Here is a 27,404-nt window from a genome sequence, read left to right on the forward strand (position 1 = left end):
TTTGCTTTCATTTTAGATGCAAAAAGATACATCAAACAATGTATGGTGTTTGCTGGATCTTTTGCCATGGAGCAATATTGTGATCGATGATGGGAGGCATGTTGTGTTAGATTTGAAATGGGCCTTTTCTGTGTATTTGCAATAACTGTGGACCCGAGCAATTTCTTGTTTTTAGTGTCTGATTGCATTTTACATGAGCCTTCTTCTTGTGCCCTGCACATGTGCACTGCCCCCTTTCTTAGCTTTGTGGGCACAGGTAATGTGGGGCAGTGCACATGAAGGTCTGTAGCAGCGTATGGTTGCACACGCTGTGCATGGAATTAGACCCCTGACTCCATAGAGAGGGCACTGGACCTCTGGAGCTCACAAGCTGACCGGCTCCATCCCCGTCGGCTTTTACCCCTTTCTCACCCGATGTTGTAGGACCTGAAATTTGATAAAATTCTTATCAAGCACAGCAACTGCCGGTCCGCTAGATGTTAACAAAATAATTGCATTATGAATCTAACGTTTTACATTTACGGCATAAGCAAGAAAGTCTTAGTGCGCAAGCAAAAAAGTCAGGTAAGGTCCCGCATCCCACAGTGAAAAGGGTAGTTTCCTTCACAAAGGTTTGTTCTTAAGGGGTCATCCCACAGATTAAACAAGGAATGCTGTGTAATGGAATAAACAGTAATGTGCTCTGTGCCTGTATCTACTGCGATCATGCCAGCGCGCTACATCCGACCGTATTGCTTGGAAGCAGACACGTGAAATTATTTCAGTAATTATGAGCTTTATTAAAGTATGGTATCTGGTTAATAGTAGTCCCACCTCTGTAATGCAGAAAGGGTTCATAGCATTTTGTATCAAGTGCTAATCTGTTCCTAACAAACTATTTCAATAGAAGCATAGGTCATGACCTTAAAGGGGCCTGATACATGAGATATTGCTAATGCAAGGCGGCTGCCTTATTTATACTCCAGACAGCACTAGATGATACCAGATTCCCTCTCATTTGGACTTGGCAGTACTCAGCCATTGTATGTTCTGTGACCACGCCATTTAGATGAAGTTGTTTTGATAGAAAGTAATCATTAAAGTATTTGCAATTCATGCATGTTCGATGGCTCTGCGCGGGTGTCCCCTTTACAGTAAAGGACTAACACATCTAGGGGTCAGAAGAGGTACTGTACATTGCATTTCGGGAAAAAGAAATTTTTTGCGCCTTCCCCATTTCCAAACTGTATATCATTTCTTTTTATGAAAAGCCAGCCAAAGCACTTGTAACATCCATGGAAGTCAGTTCTCACCTTTTGAGAGTGGATTGTATAATTGGATAGCACAGGAGCAACGAGTGTGTCTTGGAAGCCAGACCATGGAGAGCAACAGAGGTTTGAATCCCGGATCCGCACTTAGAAACTGACCTTGGGTACGATATTATGCGCATTTAAAAAAAACAATTAAATTCAAATAATTTGTCAGTGTAAACGAATGACACATGGTGAGACATTGAAGTGACAATACTGCACATTATTGTAAGCATAATGAAGTATTGCATGAGTTGTGGGCCTGCTCTGGCCTTTGTGATCAAAGCACACCATAACAGAATCTATAACCATATCATGGATCTTAATGTTTCATGAGCAATACACACCGCCCCCTCCGACCCTACTGCCCAGACCTCCGCACGGAAATGATAAATGCGTTACTTTTCACCACTTTCTCTCTATTTACAATTCAACTATCTTTACCACCACTACACTACTCTCTTCCGCAGGACATCTTCAGCAGCAAATAAAGGGAAGGGTTTCTTTCTACAGCTGCACATTTAAGGATTAAGTGTACATCTATGGAGTCAGGGAATCAAGTCTCCCTCCTGTTTATTAATGGTATATTTAATGTGAATTTTACAAACAAAAACGTGTCACTTTCTCTAGCTCGTTGAAAAATACAGATCTTCATTAGTGTCTTTCTATGCTGGTTGCTGTGCACAGCCAAACTGTAGCTATGCTTAGAGGTGTGGTATCCCAGTAGGGTAATGCACATGCTGTACATTAATTTGTGTGGCCAGCAGGTCACAGATGCAGGTCCTTACAGGAATATGGGTATCTTCCATGTTTTTAGAATTATAAACAGTGTACCAACAAGTTGGATAACTAATTAATTTATATTGAGGATCGTAGAAGAATTGAAGATTTATACAACACTGATCGACTTGCATTTATCCAGATTTCGAACTGAGAAGGTGAAATACAGTGAGATTCTACTTGCATGATGATGAGGGTAAATCCTCCACGCTTCCTCCAAAGGTCGGCAGACTTACCACTCAGTAATTCAGCCAAAAATGACCAACTCCATAAATAGGGACTACCACTGCCCTACCACCCTTGTAATCCCCGTGGTAAACCCACAGGACCAAGTGGTGGTTATGGTAACTAATTCTGGCGGTATTTTGGCAGATTTACTGGTGAAATACCACTCTACTCCGAATGATGCCCACTGTGTGGCAAGGTATATTTACAATAATTACACAATACATTTTTTTGTGGTCATTCTGGAGACCCATATACCAACTGTGTAGTACAACGATCCGGCCACCCTGACCCATTATCTATTCCCGTTCCAGATTAAAACTAGGAAGACAGGTTCAAATAGACTTCCAGCCTGGACAAACGGATGACATCACATACCAATACCTTTTTGTGATGCTTCACTGATTTGTTTATGTTCTAGGCACAGATGAAATGTCTTATTTTCCACATTCTGCTTTATGTGCACTGTATATAGTAGGAGTCTTATTTGTCTCCAACTGGTTTCTCGTGACGGTATATATGTAATAACCGAGGTCCCACAACAGTAATAGAGAAAAATAAATGAAACGACATTGAATAAAAACAATGCTAAAGGATGGAAAATAACCCCCTCCTAAACATTACATTTGGTAAAAGCTGAAGTGAGTATGCTTTTTGTTCTGCTGAGTTGTTAATAAACAGCCACTAACTAGCTTCCTTAAGAACAAATGCACATCCTGTGCACAAGTAATTAGTCTATTCGAACACACCCCTTTTGTTATAGAGCATTTTGGAGACCTGTCAACAGGGGGGGGGGCGCCAAGGATGCTTCCTGCCTGGGGTACAGTCTAGTCTAAAACCGGCCCTGCATGCAGTGACTGGGTGAATGTTTCCATGAAGGAGGCCACATGTATCAAAGGCATGCCTGTTAAGACTACATAGTCCAGAATATAGAGTGTTTACCAAAATATACTGTTTTAAATTTTAAAAAACATCTTGATCCCTTATCTGCCAGCATTCAAGGATCAGCATTCAACCACTACGCCACAATTGCTTACTGCTTCATGGTGTATAAATTTCATACTTAGCCTACAATTTGATATGTCCAATTGTAAAGGCTAGGTATGAAACTTGTGAGAATCCAAACAATAATATAATTGAAGCATAATGGTTAAGTGCTGTGTTTTAAACTCCTGCAGGCCATGGTTCTTGAAGGCAGCGTTCAGCACAAATGTGTTTTTTTCCAGTTTTATCATGTTCCCTGGGACGATGTAATACATGTCGCATCCTGTTTTATAATGTTGCAGCAAATACATGTTTTCCACGTTTAATCCATATTACAAAATGTAAAGTGCCTGCAGGTTCATGCCAATTGCGACCTCTCGTGCAAAAAACATCCTTGCGTCCAAGAGGTTCAAAATGCATAGTGCCTACAGATTCATGCAGTGCCCCTTGTGACTTCTCGTGTAAAAACATCATTGCGATGAGAGGTCACTGTGCCCAACAGGCTGTGTCTAACTAGGCCTGCCGTGAAACAGTCACACCATAACGGCGAGCTGTTAACTGACCGTGCCAAAATGTCCTGTCCCATGTTCCAAGCCCTTTTTTGTCTGGCCAGTATCTTGGTGACTGTTGTGATACATCCCATGACCCGAACCAACCACATATAAGCAGCTCAGAAATGGGAAAACAAAGACCAGCTGTAAGAATATCATAAGCCCAGGTACTTTCTGCACCCATAGCGAAAAAGAAAAGCTGACACCCATGAATATTTGCACAGTGCTGCTTAGCTTCAAAGTGAGAAAGGGGTCGTCCCTCTCAGGCCATGTTGCTCTAAGTGGTCTTGTATCTTGGCTCACTTGTTAGGCCCCATGGCCTTTTTTGTCACTTTGAAGTTAAGCATGGTCGGTCCTGGTTACTGGATGGATGGGAGAGCTGGGTCCTCACTGATTTTTCACCCTCAATGTCACTGTAGCTGTACAAATATCTATTTACTTTTATTATGTATAAAAGAGTTCAGGCTTTGAGATTGTGAATCATCCACATACTGGAGAAAAAATAAAACTAAGACAGTTTGGGACATGTGACTCAGTGAATATAATTTACTCCATAAAATGCCCATGTGGGCTTTATTATGTGGGACAGTCGACACGAGCAGCTAAAACAAGATGGAATGAGCACCGTTCGTGTATACGAACACACAACAAAACCTTGGCAGTGGCACGACACTGGGACACCAAGAAACACAATTTGTCCCAGATAAAATTCCAAATCTTGGAAGTGGTGCAAAAAAGAGAGCAACCCATGAATCTCCAACAAAGACTTGATCAGAGAGAATCGTTTTGGATTGATGAATTGGGAACTCTAACCCCAAAGGGGCTGAACGAAGAGATCAACTTTGCCTATTTCCTTTAATGAATATACAGTGATAATTAATTTTTTGAAAATAAGAATGCTTTTCTGGGAATTGTGGTTACTTTATCACCTAGGGATGATACGCTTTGTGAACTTAGAGGCTACACATTAGCGAGCATTTACGTATACGGCTACCTAGAGATTCCAATATAATGTAATAATGACGAATGTAAGGCCCTAAAACTATGGGTTAAACACAATCTGTGATTAATATGTATTGCAATGTGACCCTTGTGCGATGTACGATAAAGACAGGCAGGCTTGCATGCCGTGTGACATTCTCTCATAGCAAGCTATGACATACAGTAAGCACACAGTAGGTCTCCGCCCCTCTCATGTAAAAGGGTGAGACTTGAGACACGCTTTGTTCGTCCAGTTGAGGACGGCAGATTAGTTGCTGTAACCATGGAGTGTGGGATGTTTTTCTCCATGCATCCAAACCCTACCTCAAAACTGTGCAGTACTGACATGGAAAACATCATGATGGCCAGAGCTTCCCAGAAAATGCACAGGGAAATGCATGAAGAATAGGCTGCCACTCATTTTTGCCGATGTTATGGGCACAGAAGGGCACTGCCTAAAACCACCATTGGACTACCCACACAGTAGTCTGAAACCATTGGGCATGGCAATGCTGATTGCCAAAAGCAACCTAGAATTGTGGGGAGCCTGGCTTAAGGAACTGAATTCTACCCACCAGCTACTCCCGACAGGAGATGAGACTTGCACAACAGCTGTGTTGCCAGGCCTATCTGCCTTTTGCTGCTCCCACCAAAAGGGATATGACACTTCCCTGATTGAATTACTCTGCAGGAAATTGAACAAAGCCCTGTCCTGACTCAGGCAAATGTTTTATTATGGGGGCCGTAAAAGTGGCTTCCTCCTGGAAGTAAAGGGGAGGAGTACTGCCTGTGAGAGCAAGCTGGCTTGGCAGAACTGGAAAAACCAGAAATTCAACCTTGAGCTGGGGGGAAACCACACCCCTTTGGGGCCAGAACATAACTCTAAAAAGATGGATCATTCATAGAGCGGACTTGTGAAAATTATTTAAATGATACCATAATTCTTGTGATTTTTCTGCCCACATTTTTAGAACCGGTGGCATGATCTGGGGGCAAGCTAGCAGTTAAGAGGGTATTACTTAAAATGTATGCATGTTAAAAATCTGACACTTCATCAATTAATGTCCATACTCCTTGCGCACATGTGTGTAAATTTGGGGTAATGTCCGATATTGCGAAACCAGTTAAAAAGTGCAAATGTCGCCATTTCTGAATGCAAGCTCCCAGGAAGAGCAGATTTGGACAGGGTATTCCTCGTGTGATATGTGATGGATGCATGTAATTTTAAACAAATGTGTACCTGTGCAAATATGTCTTTTGGGTCAAAATATAGATTGTGTGTAATTTGACAGGGGTGGGTTCTCTGTACCATAAACAGACCTCATCATGATGACACTTCACTTCATTCCCCCAATCAAGGGGAAGAGGATGAAGTGGCCAATGACAAGGGGAGAGGGGTAGAGCCTAGTGATGCTGCACACACACCCATTTTCAAAACACATAAAAGCAGACAGTCAGGACAGATAGGGACCTTCAAATCCATTTGCTGCGGGACGCTCTGCCGGGAAAATCCATACTTTACCTCCATCAACCTTCAGAGAGCCAACATAGAGACTTCAATCTATCCACCTTCAGAGACCAAGACTTTACTTCAGAATTTGTAGCAGAGAGGTCAACTACAAGCTAAATCCCTCTTTAGCAGGCCTCAAATCATTGCCACTATTCACAGCCAGGCGAGTTGTTTGAATTCTTTGCAAGAACCCTTGCCATTTGCCAGAGAGCAGTGTTGTATCCAGAGAGAGACCAGCTGAACCGGAGACCGTTGTATCCGGACCCACAGACCTGATCAGAACCAGAGACCCAGACTAGACCAGCAGAGTAGAGCTGACCCAGACGCTGTGCGCAGAGACCGTCCGTGGCGAGTGAAGAAAACCTGACCAGATCCGTGGCAAGGCCCATTCTATTTCTAAATATATTGTGAGTACCTAGCAGAACTGTGCAGAACCAATCTCTTAGTTAAAATAATATAATTCAATCTATTTTAATCTAACCAGAACTGCCTCCACATTCCTACCCCCTATACGTTCGCCGCAATCGCGAAAAACGCACTCGCGAATTTTACCGCGATTTGCAAATTTCTCCACGTGTGAAAACAGCAGCTTCTTTACTTTCCTTGCTAAAAATTCGTTTGCCTCGTAAGAACCATCCCTGAATCATTGCTAGAGTGAGCCTGGACTAATATTAACTAGATACCACTCACCCTGAACCTCTAGAGGGAATTAAAAGCATTTTAGCATATTTTTCACTTCATTGCCAGCACATGTAAAAGCATTTTGGGCCTGTGTTTCAAACTTCTGTAGTCTAAGCTTGCTGGGGTGAACTGAATTACATTAGATTGCATTTCTGAGAACTGTGTGATTTCCTTCCATTTCCTTGCATTGCATAAAGGGGGGGAGTGGATTGCCAGAGAAAAGTGATTACATTGTTTTGTTGAAATCATATTGAGTATTTTCGGTTTTGCATTTTCATTCAACATTACATCCATCTGAACATATATAAAGCATTCTCTACCACCTTCTTCTTCTGTTCCTATTCACAAGTGTGCTAGTGCCAGAGTCTCTGTTGTTAATCTTTATCATATCAGATTAAGTGTGATATTCAATTATTAATTTATTATAAAGTGTGATATATATATATATATATATATATATATATATATATTGTTTAAATTATCAAATATACCTTTTAACTTGCAAAACAGAACTACTTCTTGGCTCAGTGGGGTCAGGGGGATTCCAAGAGAGGGGTGTTATATAGGGGTAGTCATCCAGAACGCATGAACTGGACATAAAGATAGATCAATAAGGGTTTTCATTCAGTATTCTAGACTAGGCGTTGACTTAGCTGTAGTGTTGAATTGAATCCTCTTACAAATTGGGGGCTCGTCCGGGACGTTTGGGTTAGATCTACCATTTGTGCAGATTAATACAGCTTGCCAGCTGACCAGATACACATATCCCGTCGGATCACCACGCTGTGTTACGCTGTAAAGCACTCCTCAAAGGAACGCTCTAAGGAAAAGGTCTGTTTTGCAAAAATAAAATACAAACTTCTGTAAGTCAGGAAGGAACTCAAATCTCTAGAATGACGACCTTAGTAGACATGAAAATAGCCAGAGAGCACTTCTTACATAAGTTATTTGTGAGAGGTGAGTGGACTCATCAGGACCAGACAGTCTGGTTGCAAGCAATCGCACCCCAGATCACGGAAACAGGGTCAGATATATGGAGAGACCAGGGTCCCTTACATGTGGCCCTGAGTGAACTATATATGTCCTCTAAGCCCAAGGATGAGCACAACAAGATTGCCAGGGTAGCGGCATATTTACATTTACATATGGGAGCCATGCAGGACAAATGTGCTGAAGGCCAAGATCTGGCGAGTAGGCAACTGCTGGCATTACAAAAGGCCCAATCTGATCTGGACTCTTCTGAGCAGAGGCTGCAGAGGAGCCAGGAGTCAGAAAATGATAGTAGGCAGTATATCATTAAAATAAAGGAGGACATGGATATACTGCAACAGGAAAAGGCTGACCAGGATACTAGATTTCTGGCCCTGCAGAAGGAGTACCAAGACAGTTTGGACTCCTTACTGCAGAGCCAGAAAAAGCTGGAGCAACAATTAGACTTTAACAGGGCATGCACGGAGCAGGTAGCCACCCTGCAAAGTCATCTAGATAGAGTGAAGGCAGAGAGCAACAAGCTGATTTTGAAAGACCTGGATACCCAGGCAGAGTTTGATGAAGAACGCCAGAAAGCTGGCGCCTTTCAAAGGCAGAGGGACAACCTGGCGGCACAAATGCAGGCTCTTAGCCAGGAAAGAGACGCCTTAGGCCAGGAAGTCTGCCATTTAAAAAGAAAAACAGAAGAAAATCACTTGGCCCTCCAGGGGCTGGGTGACCTCCAAAAAGAACACCAGAACTTGTTAGAACACACCAGGAGGGTGGAGGATGCTCTGGCAAGAAAGGAGCAGGCCAATAGGGACACAGCTCAGGAGGTAACCTTCCTGCAGCAAAGACTGGCCCAGTGCTCCAGGACCAATCAGGAGGCACAGAGAGAGAATGAGGCTCTCTGCCAGCACAATGATAGACTCCAACAACAGGTAACGATGCAGGAGAGACTGATAGAGTCTAGTAAGGCCTTAACTGAGGAACTGAAGGCGCAGGCTCTTGCATTGCAACAGGGAGCAGGGGCGGATAGAGATGAGGTTCGCTGGGAAAGAGAAACTCCTGAGCGTAACCCCAGGAGCCCTAGTACCAGAGGCCTTTATCTCTCTCAGTCCCTGGACTCTGCCACCCCCATGTCCCCTGGTGCACATGAGCACAGGGCCACAGGGATGGCAGATTACTATCCAGCCAGAAGCATGGGGCTCATAGGCCAGTACCACCCAGGAATGGAGGGGCGGGCATCCGGGTATGGGCACCCAAGCACAGTGCAATTTGATGGGGAACCCCAGGAGAGTAGGCCCATTAAGGGCATCCTGAAAACCTCTGCCCAGTTAGGTTAGTAGGGGGGTACCCATCAAATCCTGGCAGCAAGGAGGGATCTGAAGACTCCTCTGAGCGGTACAGGACACAGGAGAACAGGTACCCACATTCTGCCAGCCATTCCCAGGCTCGCAGAATCCGGGAAAACCTGGAAGAACAGACGGGAACCTCTGGGAGCAGTGCCTCTGAGTCAGAAGATGAATGGACCAGGGTTACCCGGACCAAAAGGGCCAATAAGACAAAAATGGGCTTGCTTAAGGACCCCTTAAAGCAGATTAAGGCAATCAGGAGTGTCATCACGCCTTATCATAAGAACGCCAAGTATTCTGTTTGGGAGCACTTAGAGTTGTTTGAGCAAATGATGGAGACTTTCCATTTGAAGGACAACCAAAGCTGTATTCAATATGTAAAGTGGACCTTCTCCCCGGAATACTCCAGTTTCTTTGCGGGGCTGGAGGACCAAAATCATTTAAGATGGTCCACCTATAAGGCGGCCATCTTGAAACATTTTTCTACTCATAGAAATCCTCAAGAGGCTCGCAAGGCAGCCTACAATTTACAATGTGGGGAGGATCAGGCCCCACAAGAATTTGTGCAGGAGTTAAAGCGTGCTTTTGCACAGACCACAAGAAGGGTGCGCACGGATGGCAGAGAATTTATTAATACGTTTTTCCATGCCTTGCCCAAATACATAATGACCCAGCTCGTGAGGGTTTTTCACGAGAAAAGATCTTTAGACTGGGTCATTGAACAGGCGACCCGGATCTATGAGGTGCAGAAGCCAATAGAAAATAAAAATAATGCGCCCAAAAACCCCAAAGCCAACAACACCCCTGCTGCTGCCAAGGTGGCAGAGGTAAAGGTCACCCCTGTTTTAGAGTTGGAGATGGGGGGGCCTAAAAACCTACCTGCACCTAATAATGCTAGGCCCAGAAGGTCCTCGGGCCAGTCACAGACAGGGAGCCAGGGAGGCAGCCCCACAAATGGGGTCCCTCGCTCTCCTGATTATGAAAGCCCCCGTTACAAGGGAAACAGACCCATCCTGGGTTATGTGTGGACTCCTCCAGCCCAAGGGGGGGGATCCAGCCAAGCACCTAACCCAGAGAACTGCTCTCCCAACTTCTCACAGGAGGGCAGAAACTCACCAAACCCTGGGCAGAACTTCTTCCCCAGGTATCCACCCAACTTCCAGCCCCAAAATCCTCCACCCTTCTTTCCCCAATTCCCTGAGCCCAGACAACCGAATCCGGGAGAGGGGAGACCAAGGGTGGAGGGGTATCCAAATCTTCCCAACCAGGGGTTCTACCAAAGAAGGGATAGCTACCCTTCCTGGGATCAGCCCAGGGGAGAAAACAGGGCCCCGTATCAGCCTGAGCGGGTTTCCCAGTTAGAGCGCCAGGTTCAAAACATGGCGCGGGATCTGGGTCACATACTGAGGGCTCAGCAGAACCCTCAGATCGGCATGCCGGCGCAGAACGCACCCAACTCTGGACCTGGTGCTCCAGAACAATGACGGGGCAGCACCCCGATAACTCACCGGTTCCCAGGGAGGAGGCATAAGGGGAAGGGGGGTGTAAAGCCTTGGAGGAAGCTTCCTTCCTCACTTGTAAACAGCCCCTGGAAACCCAGGAACCGGAAACAAAATCTCTTGCCCCTGAAAGTCTGCCTCCAAAGGAGCAGAGGTGGGGTAGGAGAAACAAAAGACCCAAACAGACTCAGTTTGAGGAGGAGGTGCAGATCTTCCAATTTGAGGGAGAGGGATCCTCAGAAGATCCTGGGAAAAGGATCTTCTCCTTCAGAGATGGGGGAACTCCTCACAAGGAAAAATGGGCCCCAAGGGATTCCAATCCAGACTGGGGAGATATGGAGACTGAGCTACCGCCGCCCATCATCTCATCCCAGAACCCACAATACCAAAATCCCCTGGTTCAAGCCCATCCTGATGACTGCCTCCAAAAAGGGGGGGGCGGCCCAGAACCGGAGCCAGGGGAACCCACAATGGCTCTGATCTACAGTTGCCAACTTTTTCTTTCAGATTCCCAAGGCTCTCCACAGAATTCTGCCCAAATCTCTTCGCTAGCGATGTCCAAAACCAGAAAGTTAGCCCACCAGTTGTCCAAAAATGTGCATTATCTGTGCCCCCTTGAGGAGAAGGAGGGAAGATACTATGCCCCGGTACAAGTACAAGGGCAGGGGACAATTTTGGCACTGGTGGACACTGGATCTCAAGCTCTCCTTCTGTCCAGAAGGGCCTTTGACGAACTGAATGCAGGAAGGGGAGAGAATTACCAAATTCCTCTCACCTCTCTTCCTGGACAACTCCAGAACTTTGACGGGAAGGAAATTCCTGTCGAGGGGACGGCAGATTTGGACATTAAAATTGGGCGACACAAGTTGAAACACCCAGTCATAGTTGTGACTCCAGAGGGCACCCCTTGTTTACTAGGGAATGACCTCCTGAGAAGGTTGTCACCCCTAATAGATTGTGTAAACAAGGTCCTCTGGACCCAGACTAGCCGACCAATAAAATTAAAACAGAGTGTCAACCATGTTAGTTTAAACGGCACCTGCCACATGGTTGAACAAAAATCTGACCAAGTAGAATTTCACTTCCAGAATAGCCAAATTCCAGACGTGACAGTAATAGCAGTAGGACAACAGACTGGTGATAGGGGGTCCTCTCTATTTCTGAAAATCAACCTTCCTTCCAGTCTAAAGTGGTATTCCACGCTGGAAGGAAACACTCTGAAATTCTATACTAATCCACAATCAGAAACTCCCACTCCTGTAGTCCAGAAAGATGTGAAATCAGCTCAGAGCCTGGTTCATATTCAGCAAATTGGAGAGCAGTTGTTCATCCCTGTTCAGTTAAATGATGGGAAGGACTCTGTTCTCGCTCGAGTGTGCGTGAACAATGGTAAGAGCTTCATCAGCGAAGCCATGTTTCGCCAACTCCCAAAAGATCCAGCCATTCCCACCTTCAAACTGATAGACAAATGGGAAATGGACCTGGAAGCACCTAATTCCAAACATCTCCTGCCAAGCAGGTGTATGCTCAAAATCTCCATTGGCAACAAGAGCATAGTCCATAATTGTTGGGTCGTGCGAGACGTCACTGCCACCTTTTACTTAGGCAGTGACATTCTCAATCGCTTAGCCATTAGTTTGGACCTAATAAACTTCAAAGCTTGGTACCGATTAGCGGATAATCCCATGGGCTTTGATGATCCAGAAAAAGCATTTAGTTCAGCTCAATTGCTACCTTATGCAGTTGAAATTCAGATCAAAGAGGAAGTCACCATCCCAGAAAGGACCCGACAATTCTCCCTGGAAGTGAAAGTTAAAAGAGGACAATATCTGCAAAACCCTGATGCTTACATACATCTAAACGCTTCTCTCCAACAGCAAGGGTTGGGGGTAAACCCAACTCCATTAGTCAACATAGAACATGACACCATTCCAATAAAGGTGGATAACAGCGACTTAAAGAGTATTACTCTAGCCGCAGGCACCATTATTGGAATGGCAGTTGATGACCGACATTTTTCCATAGATTTAGGTAATGAACTGTTAGGGCCAATCCCCAAGGACTGCTTTGACAGTGATGACAATACAACACCAGACAGGATTTTTACCCGGCATGGGGGGAACTTCCTGGTGTACACTTCTTGCCCTTATGGTAAGGAAGATGTGACTTGTGACGTCAGGAGGGATGAGGTGATTTTCCAGGTCCATGAGAGCTGCCTTTCCCACCTGAAGCCTCCAGTCCAAATCAGCACTCTGACCAGGGACTTCTCCACCCAGCTGGAGGAGGCCACTGACATAGCCAAACCAGAAGTCTATTAGAAGGCAGATGGTGGAAGAGAGAGTCAACCTAGCTGATGCCTGTGTGACTCTGGAACAAAAGCAAAAGTTGAAACAAGTTTTCTTGGATTTCCAAGATCTCTTTGCGGTACACTCATATGACTGTGGCCGCACCGACATCCACACAACAACAATCCCCACGGACCCTGGCATGACTCCAGTGTTTGTGAAGCAATATCGCTTGCCTCTCGCATCAATGGAGTCCCTTACTGAAATAATTAAGAACCTTGAGTACCGGGGAATAATCCATCCAGTCCACAGCACCTTCAACAATCCGGAGCTGGGAATATTGAAGCCAAACGGCCAGTGGAGACTCTGCGCTGACCTTAGGGAGCTCAACAAACGGGTCCATACTTCCCGATGGCCTCTGCCCTACATTGACCAAGGGCTGGCCCAGATCCAGGGCTCACAGGTATTCACTGCAATAGACCTGACCAATGGATACTGGACCGTGCCGGTCAGTAGGGAGGACCAATACAAGCTGGCTTTTACCTTTAGGGGCCAGCAGTATACATGGACCCGGACTCCCTTCGGATACCTTAACTCCGGTAATGAGTTCAATATTTTCCTACATAAGGCCATGCCCGACCTGGGTGCGAGGGGTAACCTGGCTTATGTAGATGATGTCCTCATCAAAAGTTAATCTGTGGAGGAACACATAGCAGAGATCCGTTATGTTCTGATGCAGTTGAGGGCCGCCGGAGCAAAACTTTCCTTTCAGAAAGCACAGTGGTGTAGAACCCGTGTTAATTTCCTGGGGCATGAGATTACTCCTCAGGGTCTCTGTCCCCAGGAAAAGAAAGTGGAAGCACTTCAAAAACTGAAAGACCCCACAACTCTGCGGGAACTAAGGAGCCTCCTTGGACTGACTAATTACAGCAGAAAGTTCATTGAGGGCTACACAGAGATCACCAGACCTCTGATTCATCTCTTGAAGGGGGGGGTCAAGTGGGAATGGGGTCCAGAACAAGCCGAGGCAGTAAAACAACTCAAAAGAAGCCTCTCACAAGCGCCCTGCCTAGCTTACCCTGTCAGAAACAAGGAGTTCTTCCTGGAGATGGGGTTCTCTAATACGTGCTTGACGGCAGTATTATACCAAAAGCATGAGAAGGTCAATAAAGTAATCTCCTATGCGAGCAAAACTTTATCCTCTGTGGAGGAAAAATTCAACGATTGTGAGAAGGCACTCCTGGCAACGGTGTGGGCATTGAAGAATTACCGCCCGTTTATCCATGGGGAACACATCATAGTGGAGACTCCACACCAGCCTCTGCAATATCTCCAAAGTGACAGAATCCGGGCCGGAAATGTGAGTAATTCCCGAATTACTTCCTGGATTCTGTCAATGCAAGGCTTTCCTGTGGAGGTCCGATATGGCCAAAACAAGAAGAGTCCCCTCGCGCAAGGTCTGGCTGACTTGCATGATTGTGCCAGAGAAAACTGTCTCGAGGACGAAAGTCTAAAAATAAAGGACAACATGGAGGCATACCTTAATTCCCCACACAAAGTCTTTGAAGAGGACAAGTGTGAGGTAATGGCCACTGTCTATGTGGATGGATGCTTTTACCATGTTGACAACAACGGGGAGAAAGAACTGGTGGCCGGCGTAGGGAATGCATGGGTGAATGAGTTCCCAGAACCCTCCGCTGGATACAAAATTGGTCCCCGAAGTAGTCAGGTGGCAGAATTGATGGCTGTGCATCAGGCCATCCTCACTGCTGTCCAGCATCAACTCCACGAACTGGTCATAATCACAGATTCGGATTATGTACGGAACGGGTTCGTGGAGCACCTGGTTAATTGGAAAACCAGAGGCATGTTATGTGCTAATAACAAACCCTTGAAACATGGGAAGTTGATCCAAAACATTGATGATCTGGTCACCTCGAATGAGATGACCATCTATTGGAAAAAGATCAAGGGTCATTCCAAAGTAGAGGGACCAGACAAAACTGGAAATGACTTAGCTGATCAGCTGGCCAAAACCGGGGCCATCCAAGGGGATCTAATTGAGATTGAGTCCCTGTTGGGGAAAATCCAGGTCACTGCTATCACTAGGTCCCAGACAAATGCTCACAACGACCTTTCAATTGCACAATGGAGTAAGGAGACCCCTGATGCTGATTTGATTACCGCTCAGAAGGGGGATCCAATAATTGGTAAATTTTACCAGCACCTTGAGGACCCTGAGAACTTTTCCCTGACGGATACCGATTATATTGGGAAAGAGGACCTAAGAGTGTTGATGAAATGTCCAAAAATGTTCCGAATCCAAGACGGTTTGTTGGTAAGGAAATCCAAAGCTGGCCACGATCAGTGGGTGGTTCCTACCTCATTCCGAAGCCTGATGTTAAGTCACGCCCATGATGCGGCCACCGCCGGTCATAGGGGGTTTCACACAACATTGGAAATCTTAAGAGAGGTGGCATACTGGCCACACATGGGGCAGGACCTCGACCAATACTTGAAGGGGTGTCTTGTGTGTGCCCAATTTCAGCCATCATCCCTCATGCACCGTGCGCCTCTCCAAAAGAGGGGGATGACACTGCCATGGTCAGATTTACAAATCGACTTCGTAGGCCCCGTGATTCGCTCTGCTAGGGGGAATAAGTACATGTTGACTGTGACATGCTTGTTTACCAAGTGGGTGGAATGTCTCCCAGCCCCAAATTGCAAGGCAGAAACTGCAGCTGCCCTGATGATTAACCACATTTTTTCCCGTTTCGGTCTACCTCAAAGGATTGAGTCAGACAGGGGTAGCCACTTCACCAGTGAAGTAATGACAAAGATGTGGGAGATACTGGGGGTCAAAAGGAAGTTGCATATTGCTTACCGGCCAGCTTCTTCTGGGGCAGTAGAGAGATATAACCAAACCATTGTGAGCATACTAAAAAAGTTTGTGGCAGATTCTGGGCCAAGTTGGGATATCCGATTACCTCTGGTCCTAATGGCCATCAGATCTACCCCTTCATCTGCAACCAAAATGTCACCCTTCGAGTTGATGACTGGACGCAAGATGGTGCTTCCTCAGCATTTGCTCTACAGGACCCAAGAGCAGACACTGATAAATGCCTCCACAACTCATGAGTATGTGGAGAATTTAAGGAAACACCTTCAACATGCTTTTGCATATGCTCAGCGGAATCTAGAAAGATCAGCTGATAGCATGAAGACCCACTATGACCTGAAGACTTCCAGGAAGGAATATCAGGTGGGGGACCGGGTCTATCTATACAATTTCCAAAGGAACCAGGCCAAACAGCGAAAATTTTTGCCTACATGGAAGGGACCCTTTAGGATTATAGACAAAATCTCCCCTGTGGCCTACAAGATCCGCATCCCCAAAGGCGGTTTGGCAGAGGGGAAAGAAAAGAGGGTCCACATTAACCAGTTGAAGTGTTGCCATCCCAGGCACACTCTGCAACAACTGGAGGAATCCTCTGGAATCCTAGAGGGTACTGTCTCAGATTAATTCAGTTCTAACTTAAAATATCCTACATATCGCCTATCGAATTCTGAGTTTCTCAATGTGGGTGTTTTTGTTTTTGAATGCAAAAAGAAATGTGCATGTTCATATGTTTTGACTATAAATTTATATGCCACCCCACTATATCAATGGTGGGGGAGAAATGTCCATGAATAGGTATTGCCGCTCTTCCTTTGTCGTCCTAGGAGAAAGAAAACCTGGAGACGGGCCAAGGAGGACGATCCGGAGACCGGGAGCAGAGACGCAAGGGGCCGGGGTACCGCCCAATATTCCCATCAGGACCGGCGAGGAGAACCGATCGATCATTACCGGATGGAGGAAAAGATGCTGAACTGTGCCATCTATTGGAAGAAGATGAGGAAACATCCCAGGTCTTGCGAGTCCCATCAGTGAAACAGAATGGCCATCGCAAGAGGGGGGCTTGTGGGATGTTTTTATCCATGCATCCAAGCCCTACCTCAAAACTGTGCAGTACTGACATGGAAAACATCGTGATGGCCAGAGCCTCCCAGAAAATGCACAGGGAAATGCATGAAGAATAGGCTGCCACTCATTTTTGCCGATGTTATGGGCACAGAAGGGCCCTGCCTAAAACCACCATTGGACTACCCACACAGTAGTCTGAAACCATTGGGAATGGCAATGCTGATTGCCAAAAGCAACCTAGAATTGTGGGGAGCCTGGCTTAAGGAACTGAATTCTGCCCACCAGCTACCCCCGACAGGAGATGAGACTTGCACAACAGCTGTGTTCCCAGGCCTATCTGCCTTTTGCTGCTCCCACCAAAAGGGATATGACACTTCCCTGATTGAATTACCTGGGCTCTGCAGGAAATTGAACAAAGCCCTGTCCTGACTCAGGCAAATGTTTTATTATGGGGGCCGTAAAAGTGGCTTCCTCCTGGAAGTAAAGGGGAGGAGCACTGCCTGTGAGAGCAAGCTGGCTTGGCAGAACTGGAAAAACCAGAAATTCAACCTTGTGCTGGGGGGAAACCACACCCCTTTGGGGCCAGAACATAACTCTAAAAAGATGGATCATTCATAGAGCGGACTTGTGAAAATTATTTAAATGATACCATAATTCTTGTGATTTTTCTGCCCACATTTTAAGAGGTTTTTAGAACCGTTGGAATGATCTAGGGGCAAGCTAGCAGTTAAGAGGGTATTACTTAAAATGTATGCATGTTATATATCTGACACTTCATCAATTAATGTCCATACTCCTTGTCCACATGTGTGTACATTTGGGGTAATGTCCGATATTGCGAAACCAGTTAAAAAGTGCAAATGTCGCCATTTCTGAATGCAAGCTCCCAGGAAGAGCAGATTTGGACAGGGTATACCTCCTGTGATATGTGATGGGTGCATGTAATTTTAAACAAATGTGTACCTGTGCAAATATGTCTTTTGCGCCAAAATATAGATTGTGTGTAATTTAACAGGGGTGGGTTCTCTGTACCATAAACAGATCTCATCATGATGACACTTCACTTCATTCCCCCAATCAAGGGGAAGAGGATGAAGTGGCAATGACAAGGGGAGAGGGGTAGAGCCTAGTGATGCTGCACACACACCCATTTTCAAAACACATAAAAGCAGACAGTCAGGACAGATAGGGACCTTCAAATCCATTTGCTGCGGGACGCTCTGCCGGGAAAATCCATACTTTACCTCCATCAACTTTCAGAGAGCCAACATAGAGACTTCAATCTATCCACCTTCAGAGACCAAGACTTTACTTCAGAATTTGTAGCAGAGAGGTCAACTACAAGCTAAATCCCTCTTTAGCAGGCCTCAAATCATTGCCACTATTCACAGCCAGGCGAGTTGTGTGAATTTTTTGCAAGAACCCTTGCCATTTGCCAGAGAGCAGTGTTGTATCCAGAGAGAGACCAGCTGAACGGGAGACCGTTGTATCCGGACCCACAGACCTGATCAGAACCAGAGACCCAGACTAGACCAGCAGAGTAGAGCTGACCCAGACACTGTGCGCAGAGACCGTCCGTGGCGAGTGAAGAAAACCTGACCAGATCCGTGGCGAGGCCCATTCTATTTCTAAATATATTGTGAGTACCTAGCAGAACTGTGCAGAACCAATCTCTTAGTTAAAATAATATAATTCAATCTATTTTAATCTAACCAGAACTGTCTCCTAGAAGTTGTACCTTTTCATTTTGCAAAACTGTCACTTGTCACTTTGAACTTTTAAAATTTCAAATCTGAAAAACGACCTTTACCATATCGCTCATATCTCCGTGACCGTTTGTCTTAGAGACTTGCAGTAACTTTCCTCTGAAAGCTGGGAATCTTGGCTTTTCGAACCTAGAACCGCATTCCTACCCCCTATACGTTTGCCGCAATCGCAAAAAACGCACTCGCGAATTTTACCACGATTTGCAAATTTCTCCATGTGTGAAAACAGCAGCTTCTTTACTTTCCTTGCTAAAAATGTGTTTGCCTCGTAAGAACCATCCCTGAATCATTGCTAGAGTGAGCCTGGACTAATATTAACTAGATACCACTCACCCTGAACCTCTAGAGGGAATTAAAAGCATTTTAGCATATTTTTCACTTCATTGCCAGCACATGTAAAAGCATTTTGGGCCTGTGTTTCAAACTTCTGTAGTCTAAGCTTGCTGGGGTGAACTGAATTACATTTGATTGCATTTCTGAGAACTGTGTGCTTCCCTTCCATTTCCTTGCATTGCATAAAGGGGGGGAGTGGATTGCCAGAGAAAAGTGATTACATTGTTTTGTTGAAATCATATTGAGTATTTTCGGTATTGCATTTTCATTCAACATTACATCCATCTGAACTTATATAAAGCATTCTCTACCACCTTCTTCTTCTGTTCCTATTCACAAGTGTGCTAGTGCCAGATTCTCTGTTGTTAATCTTTATCATATCAGATTAAGTGTGATATTAAATTATTAATTTATTATAAAGTGTGATATATATATATATATTGTTTAAATTATCAAATAAACCTTTTAACTTGCAAAACAGAACTACTTCTTGGCTCAGTGGGGTCAGGGGATTCCAAGAGAGGGGTGTTATATAAGGGTAGTCATCCAGAACGCATGAACTGGACATAAAGATAGATCAATAAGGGTTTTCATTCAGTATTGTAGACTAGGCGTTGACTTAGCTGTAGTGTTGAATTGAATCCTCTTACAGGAGGCTGGCCTATATAACTTCATACCCATGATGAATGAAGACAACAATGAAAAATATACCGTAATGCATATTTTGGGAAACTGACAATCATCCCAACACAGGCGGTTGCCATGGAGGTCCCTTGTCCCGCCCCTCCGCTCACGCGTAGGGGTGGGACGGGAGGCACGTCCACTTCGTCCAATCCTGGACGACGGGCGGTGTCACGAACTCCATGGTAACGCCATGGTAACACCTAACGCCGTTAGGAAGCCTCGCGGGGGACGTGCGCACGCGACTCATTTTGCGAGCAGATCGTAAAGAAGCAGAGTGGAGGTAAGACGCGCTGCAATGACAGGGCATTTTGTTTGAACAGAGGAAGATTAGAAGGGAATTGTAGAAAGCTGATTATCCCTCTCTCCCGACAGGGACACTCTACTTACGTGTACTTATACAGGAGGCGTTTAGGATTGCGAAAGAACGGCGAAGGTAAAAATGCATGATTATGAGCACATTATGTACATTGCAATGAAGCATTGCTTACGTTACCATGGTCACTAATGAATACATTGGAATTTGTCCTTCCTTTTTTCTTTTCACCCAACTACAAAATGGGACTGAATTACCTGAGGGTATGTACACTTACATTTTAATTTTGTGATATGAATTGTGTTAAAATATAGCCTTGAAGATTGTCGTAGGCACCAAAATGCATTGGCAAGAGCGGTATTGATTTGTAGAGGAATTGTGAATCCACTGATTTATTTTGTGATCTAAACACAACCACAACAGTAAAGATTTGAAAAAGAAGGGACTACAATTGCTTTTTGAGCTGCTTTTTTGAAACTGCTTTTCTGAACGGATATTTAAGCTAAACAAACCAATCAATAACGGATCTAAAGGAATGAATTTAGCTTCCTGGCAGGAAGCAATAGTGAGCACTGGGTACTACGGGGTGGTCTCCACTCTGTTTTTCTAACTGAGGCTTTGAGATCTCCCAATGTTTTTAGTTGATGCCTGGTGCAATTAAATTATTTGCCGAGGATCACACACAAGCAGTGTTCTACAAGCCCCTTGTTTTATAACTGGTCTCTTGGTGACTGTTGTGCAAGTTTAAATTGAAATCTGGGTCATCAACAGACCAGGGAGCCAGAGGCTGAGGCTAATTGTTGTTAAACGGTTCTTGTGTTCCGGGCTCCATCGTGACCACTTAACTTCTTGATGCAAGAGGCTTGAAGATTCAGTTCTCCTTCTCCTTCTCCTCCCCTTTCATTCTATTGAAAATAGCACCATTTTCAGATTGTCTGCTGTTTCTTAAAAGGACCTAGTTCCAGTTTCTCAAAAAAATATTGTGAGAGCGATGACCCATGTGGTCGTATCCCCGCTCAACAGGCGTGACCACCATTCATCTTCGTCATAAAAATTAGGGTCTGAAAGAATGTGCCCTAGGAAGATCTGCCATTGTCTGGTTAAAGCTTGGCACCTTAATAGTAGATGTTTTAAGGTCTTAATTGATTCCTCGACTTTACAAAAGCAACACTGATTGTTGTTTGATTTACTCCTTATTGCAACCACCTCCTTGGTCTTTAAGAGGTTTAGTCTGATCCTCAGTATAAAAGGTGCTTGCCTTTTAAAACCAGCAATCTGTTGTGAAATATTCCCTGGAAAACTAAATCCCAACACCAAACTAGTGCTTGTGGTCTTGTGAGTAAGTTTCTGCACTGGGAATAGGACCACCTGAGTAAAATCCTGGTAGCCAAATAGTTGAGTAAGTTTGCAAACCTCAAAAACAAAACAAAGGGCTGCGTACACCCTATGAAAAATAATGTTATGCTGTTCACCCAAATGTGTCCTTTATTGGGGCTGCGAAAAGCAGCTACAATCAGGGGAAAATAACTGCACCAGTGTCCAGGATTGCAAACTCTCTTGCCACATTGTGGGCAAATACTCATGACTTACTTTCACTCTAATCATTTCCCCTCCTCACCCCCATGTCTAGCTTTCAAACATGCACTGCTTTCTAAAGCTAACTTGAAAAAAACACATACTATAATGTCACTTAGATATATAAATCCTTATAGAACTTTGAAAGACAAAAAGTGTACAATTGTGCCATTATTCCCCCCATCTTGACTGTGAAACTACAACTACCAGAATGCAATTCGGCTAATAGAAACAAATTGTCTTTGAGTGCAACATTTTCAAGGTATCACAGTAGCACGGTTTACAAATAAATAATACTGATGCTGTGTGTTATGAGATATTTAAAACTAAGAAAACACATGGCTTTTGGGATGGCCTCCCATCCATGAAGAAACTGGGACCAACGCTGCTTAGTTTCAAAATGAGGAAGCATCCAGACTCCTTAGGCCATGTCACTCTACGTGGTCTTGTAAGGTGGGCTCATTTATTAGACAACATGGCCTTAGGCGGATGACCCCTTCCTTGCGTTGAAGCTAAGCAGGTTTCATCTCAGTTACTACGTCCATAGAGGTATGCCTCTACCCACGGTCCATTCAAACTCCACACACAACTCACATTTATATTACGAAATTCAGACAAATAAATGGAATTTCTACCTTCACTGCCTTCAGAAAAGCAGCAGAAAAATGCAGCCCAGTGACAAGGGAGAGGGTCTGACATGAAAAATCAGATGTATGAGATTGAAAACTGTGCAGCTTCTGTGGCTACCTTTAACAGAAAATGCACAATTTTAACCGATTATTTTAAAAAAATGTTCTTGCGGGTGAAGTCCCTTAACCTCTCTTGATGTGGCTGCCTTGTGTCGCTGCCACATATTTGTGGGAAACCGTACGGCCTTGTTAGGGAGAATTCTCTGTTAAGGCTAATTTCCCAAACCTAGTGAGTCCCCCAGCAGCTTTGCTGGATTTTTGGGGTTTATTTTTTTCTCCTGCTAAGAGTGAGACTCTTTTTCTCCCACTCGTAGACATGATTTGAGATATCCTTTGACTTTGTAATGTGCTTTATGGGCTATGGGGTCTTTTACTCCATAGGGTTTCATGTGGTTTTTGGTTAGTGTCTTACACAGCACCCTCAGTGCAGTAACACAGGGGTGTCATAGTGACCCACAAACATAGACTCAATACCCTGGGACTGACTACTGTCTCCCAGGGCATGTAAATTCACCATTGACTTTACTAGTCTTAAATTGGGAACAGAACCAATACAAACCATCATATTGTGGAAGTACTGGTAGGGGTAATTAGACTGCCCCTGGGTCTGTTTTTCGAGGGGGCACTGTGCAGTCCCCCCTCGTTGAGTTTCTGGCGGGTGGCAGTGGTTACCACACGAAATATTCCACCAGAATATTTTCTATGGGATTTTCCCATTCATTTTAAACGCACCACTTTTTGGTGCAATGTTAAAGATACCGCCGGGTTATTTATTTAATATTTATTCCCCGGTTGGGTCTTTTTGCCAGAACTCGGTTTTAAAATGGCGTTTGTGTTCGCCTCTGTAACTCCAACCCAAGTCGAGCCCTTTGTTCCACTTTTTGGTGGGCTACACAGAAGCCTGCAAAAGTAGTGCCACTCTGTCTGGGTCTACAGGATGTGTGGGAGCGGGGTTTAGGCACCCTGGTCTGATTTGCCTCGGCAACTCGAGTCGCACTCTTGTTTGATTGGCCCAGTGGTGAGCCGCCCGGCTCACCACTTAGCATGTTTGAGTGACAGCTAGGACTGATGAATGGGGGTTTTCTGCATAAAAGCAGGGCTTTGGGGACTGGAACTTCAGAAGTCGCCACAGGACCAAAGAATCCAAAGAGGGAGAAGCTGAGCCGACCTGCAACGACAACACCACCGGTGGAGCCCTGCTGAACCGCCTCACCACTTTTCCCGACGACAGAGGAGATCTTCATTCCGAGGAGTCTTCTTCCTTTGACTGGTGGGGATAACCAGTTTGCCCGCCTTTTCACCTTCCCGGATCATCTCGTGGCTGCCTTGCCTGTGCCAAGCACCCCGGCAACCGGGAAACCACGATTTACCACTACCGCGAATAAAAGGGTGGAACCGTTTAACCGGAGAACTCCGCGGCTGGTTTCTTCCCTGGCAGTGGAACGACCTTCAGCTTTCCTCCACGTCGAGATCTTCTCTTCCTCTGGACGACACCATAACTTGCACCCGCTGCCAGGAACAACTGCCCCGGCTGGAGGATCCTCTCCATTTTAAAGGTACTGTGTCCGCCTAGCCTGCCTTGCAACGGTCTGTAAGGGGTGTCTATTAAATCCTCGACTTACTACCTGGGCTGACCCTAGGTTGGCTAACTGAACTTTTCTGAGCTGAACTAATTCCTTTTTGGACTCTCTGCAAGACTTTTTCAAGCCTCTTAAACCGTGTGATCTTGGGCGCATTGGTGTTCTGCTCTCTCTAAGAGGGAGCCTGGCCTCTGAACTTTTTGGTCACAAGTAGACTTTGACTTTCCTGCCTTGCTGGGTGCTTCTAAAGTATTAGTGTTGTGTGTTTTTCTAATTTCTGCCTTTTCCCTCCCTTTTTTGATAACTTATTGGAGTGCCATCTTCAGTTAAGCGCTCACCTCTGTCTGAAAATAAGTGGTGTTAACTAAGACTTGTCTAATAAGGAATAAGGGATGTATAGATATTAATAGTGACTGTGTTTTGATCTTGCTTACAATAATAGTGCTGGAGTGTTTCTATAAGTGTGTCTTTAAATAAATAATTATATACTTTGATACCAAAGCTCTGGTCAGTGTTTGCTTGTGCTACTGTATTTTAGTACCTATCTTGTATACTATATATACTGTCTAACTCTTCTTGAGTGAAGTCTGGCTGCTCAGCCACAGCTACCAGGTAAATCTGGGTGGTACAGACTGCTACCAATTGGGTTTACTGCCAACACCTGTAGTCTTAAGCTTTTTGCAGTGGTCCCTAAGGGAACTGCACAGGTTTCTGCCTAACAGGCCTTCCAATAAAAAAATGACCCAGGCCCCCCAGACCGGGATGTATCGCATCTGGATGAGTGCACAAATGACAACAAAGAATTGTTCAGTGAGCAAAACCAAAACTTGGCCACAAACTCCCACCGCTCGCGTGAAGACAGATATACAAATATGTCCCGGATCACTTTATTGATCAGGACTTAGAAACTGTTACAGAGTTTAGTAAGTAATTGTGCCCTGCAATTTCTGTGAAAAATATTAATAGTAAAGTTTGTGGTTAACACCGTAACAGAACATACAGATTTCTGCTCTACTTGGGTTTCCTTTATATGACAATAGCACCTGAGAGTGCACCAGGGAGTGAAATGCACATCTATTTGTCCTAACTATGAATAATACATGTTGATTGTTGCCAATGGCACAGGCCCACGCATTGCGTGTGTGTGTCCGAGGGTCATCACTCTTTGGAACCGTGGATGAATGCAGGCAGGAAATGTGTTTTTCCTGTAACAAGCTACTTAGCTGAAAGCACTGGCATGATTTTGTCTACGAGAGCTGAACCCCGTGGTTTTGTTTTCGATTCCTTATCAAATAGAAGACCGTACAATCAAAGCCTGCAATTGTGGAGTGGGTTGAAATGAGTGTCCCTTCTTGAATATTCCATTTACAAAAGGAGGAAAAGATCAGTGCAGTCCTCAGAAGTTCAAAAGAATAATTTAAACAGTACAAGTAGCGCTTATTCTTTTGTATGCAATTTGCAGCAATTTGTGATAATTGCAGGTTTTGATCTTTACGTTTCCTCTTTAAAAAAAAGGCACTTCAATGCATGCATTCCCGTTTTTGTATATGAAGGGGGAAAAAAAACATTTAGAGGTGAAGGAAATTACGTATTGTTATGGGCATGCTGTGCATTTTCTGGCCATTCTCACGTTTCGTTAGGTCCCTTCTCTACACTATTTAATATTCGTAGTCAGAAATGTGATAGCTTTAATCTAGCAGAGGCTGGCGGAAGCAGGAGGGATACCGCCCGCTTCGGGGAGATTAAATAGGATGCACCAATTGCCTACCATCTGCTTGCACCTGCGGATCAATTCTTTTCATTCACAATCTGATAAAGAACAGTTTTCAGCTCAATGTTTACCTCGCAATTTAATTCAATGTGTGCTTGAAGTGTTCTTTCTGCGCATTTATCTGCGTCCCCTCGTTGTTAGGTTGCCCCTCACACTGTATATTATCGATACCATGGCGAAAAAAGTAAACTCCTCCTAACCCCAACCCGTGGCATAGGCCCCCGCTTTGCATAACATATCACCTGTAACAAATATCCGCACTCGTCCATTTTGTTGCCTACAACCACGCCATTTGCTTAATATTAGTGCAAGATGTAAATCATGATATAGTGCAAGGTGTTTTTAGATTAACAAAGAAGAAGGCAGTTTTAACTTTATGATCCCTAGAATCAATCCGCTGTGTATGAGTCTATTTGTGAGCTTCATCATGAAGATGCAAGAAGATATAGCTAAATAGAACCATCCATTTTGTGTGTCGCTGATCATTCAAATTTACTATCTAACTTGAAGAAGAAATCCTAATTATTTTAAAGACATGGGGCCTTATTTACAAAGAGTTTTTCAATGGGATTGTCCCATCTGTAAAAGCTGGGTGACTGAGGGTAAAGGCTGCTTCCATTTCCCTCAGCTGTTCTATGCACCAAATGCACATGCACTAATGCCCACATCGAGTTTCCCTAGGGGTGAAAAAGCTGTACTCATTTCTGTCTTCAGCCTAGCATTTGTACCGCCAGAATGCAAAAAGAATCCCTAGGGATTCAAGAATAGGGTGTGCAACATTAAGGCGCATGTTAAGCTGCAGTTCAAGATTGTTTGAGGGACGGCACATAAACACTTTTCAAATGTACATGCATAAAGTACGCTCCTTGTCATTGCAAAATAGTACCTGATTAAACGTAGCTTTCCACTAAAAAAGGTGAATTCACAATAGCTTCACGTTGAAAATATAATGTATGATGTAATTAGTGTTATACATAAAAAGACTGAGAGCTAATTTTGCCCCTCCCCCTGTGGTGGTTAAAAGGGGAAACAAGCTTCACTTAGCCACCCTCATTTCTTGCTCTGCTATCAAACATTCCTCTGACATCTGTCACCTCCTTGAAAACCTTGACCTTGATGGCCTTGCTCTCTCTAAGACGTGGTTCAAGGCCAGCTCAGTCACTGCTCTGACACTCTTTTCCTAAAGGCTACAAATTCCTGTCCAATACCAGGGCCTCACTGTTTGGTGGTGGAGTGGCTCTGATCTTCCCTGAGTGGGTTCCTGATTCCATCATCCCCACTCAAACCTACTCATCCTTTGAAAACCTAGTCTGCAGGCTGTATGTCTCACCTACTTTCTCTCTTACTCTCGCTAACATCCACGGACCCCCGGACCATAATCCCCTTCCTCTCAGAATGGGCGAACCTGCCCTCCTCTCGTCTTGCCTCTACCCCCAAATGTATATTCCTTGGGGATTTCAACATTCATCCCAACTTTCTCGATGGAGCCACTTTTTTCTTCTGCAACCTTTGCAACACTCTTTCCCTCTCTATCCTTCCTTCTGGCCCAACCCACTCTGCCGATAAGACAGAGATCCTACTCCATGGGATGCCTGCTCCTTGTTTCCCTGCGTCTCTGGC

The sequence above is a fragment of the Ambystoma mexicanum genome, chromosome 6p (assembly GCF_040938575.1).
Source record: "Ambystoma mexicanum isolate Mex_15411 chromosome 6p, UKY_AmexF1_1, whole genome shotgun sequence".
Lineage (NCBI taxonomy): Eukaryota > Metazoa > Chordata > Amphibia > Caudata > Ambystomatidae > Ambystoma > Ambystoma mexicanum.